The sequence below is a fragment of the Anopheles coluzzii genome (assembly GCF_943734685.1).
Source record: "Anopheles coluzzii chromosome X unlocalized genomic scaffold, AcolN3 X_unloc_106, whole genome shotgun sequence".
Lineage (NCBI taxonomy): Eukaryota > Metazoa > Arthropoda > Insecta > Diptera > Culicidae > Anopheles > Anopheles coluzzii.
This window is the reverse complement of record NW_026054427.1, coordinates 15,001-16,951: the sequence shown is the minus strand read 5'-3', so window position 1 is coordinate 16,951 and position 1,951 is coordinate 15,001.

Here is a 1,951-nt window from a genome sequence, read left to right as displayed (position 1 = left end):
CCGGGGGTACAAATTTGCTCTACGCGTCCCTAGGTAGGGTACTTTTTCATACAAACATCAAAGTGTACGGTGCACACAGTGCGCGGAACAAAAATTGCTCGGTCAGACCTAGGACGGGCCATATCTCGAATACTAAACGTCGCAGATGGGTGTCGTAGAACAATTTTAAGTTCGTCTAACGATTCTACATCCGATTCTGGATAGTGGTTTTTCGACCACTTTTCAACATTTTGTGACACCCCGAACCTAGGGGCAGCTCCCTAGCTTTTTTCAAAAATGTGCACCGAACGGGCCAGAGAGCTCGAGTAGTCGAAAAATTTTTTTTTGCTAAAACCCCTAAAAACGTGTCAGGAACGCACCCTAGATGATGAAAAGTGCAACCAGAATGTCAATCGACAACATTCCCGGGGGTACAAATTTGCTCTACGCGTCCCTAGGTAGGGTACTTTTTCATACAAACATCAAAGTGTACGGTGCACACAGTGCGCGGAACAAAAATTGCTCGGTCAGACCTAGGACGGGCCATATCTCGAATACTAAACGTCGCAGATGGGTGTCGTAGAACAATTTTAAGTTCGTCTAACGATTCTACATCCGATTCTGGATAGTGGTTTTTCGACCACTTTTCAACATTTTGTGACACCCCGAACCTAGGGGCAGCTCCCTAGCTTTTTTCAAAAATGTGCACCGAACGGGCCAGAGAGCTCGAGTAGTCGAAAATTTTTTTTTTGCTAAAACCCCTCAAAACGTGTCAGGAACGCACCCTAGATGATGAAAAGTGCAACCAGAACGTCAATCGACAACATGCCCGGGGGTACAAATTTGCTCTACGCGTCCCTAGGTAGGGTACTTTTTCATACAAACATCAAAGTGTACGGTGCACAAAGTGCGCGGAACAAAAATTGCTCGGTCAGACCTAGGACGGGCCATATCTCGAATACTAAACGTCGCAGATGGGTGTCGTAGAACAATTTTAAGTTCGTCTAACGATTCTACATCCGATTCTGGATAGTGGTTTTTCGACCACTTTTCAACATTTTGTGACACCCCGAACCTAGGGGCAGCTCCCTAGCTTTTTTTCAAAAATGTGCACCGAACGGGCCAGAGAGCTCGAGTAGTCGAAAAATTTTTTTTTGCTAAAACCCCTCAAAACGTGTCAGGAACGCACCCTAGATGATGAAAAGTGAAACCAGAACGTGAAACGACAACTTTGTTGGGGGTACCCTTTTTACTCTACGGGCCACTAGCTTAGGCGCGCCAACAGCGCTTTCCTCTCGGGTTCCCATTTTTTGCCCTCCTGGGATTATGATCATTTACTCATTGCCTACTATAGGGAAGGTACCTTGCTCCGAGGTCAAAAATGAAGATTTCACCAAATCGTAGTTTTAACCTCTATTTAGTCGTAGGAGCATGGTTTGCAGTGTCCGTGGGTCATATAAGCCCCCGTTTGGGTCATACGTCCCCTCCCCGATGAAAATCGTCATATGACTATAGGCCGAACTTATGAAGCAAAAGTGGTGTCTGGTGGGTTCTGCCGATGATCTTAACCTATGATTTTGAGTTTCCACTCTTTCAAAACGTTTCCTGGAGCAGTACATCACGGGTCTACGGACCCAAAGACTTCGTTGCGATGGTTTCAAGCATAAAAGTTGTAACAGTTAAGGGTTTTTAATACGCGTATATTAAATCATTGCTTGAAACTAAGCTTCGTTGTCTTTAAACTCTGCAAGACCAATCGAACTTCTTAGGGAAACTCGAAGCATTCACGCTAAGCTGGTGGTGCAGGGCACATAGCGTGATGAAACCGGGTTTCCCTAACCAATGTGGCATATTTTTTCCCTGAGAGTGAAGCTCAGACCCACGTAGGGGAGAGCGAAGTGGAACTTTAATGTTCAATGCAGCAAATGTTCGCCATGCGGATAAACAAGTTGGAATAGTTCAATGTAGTGTA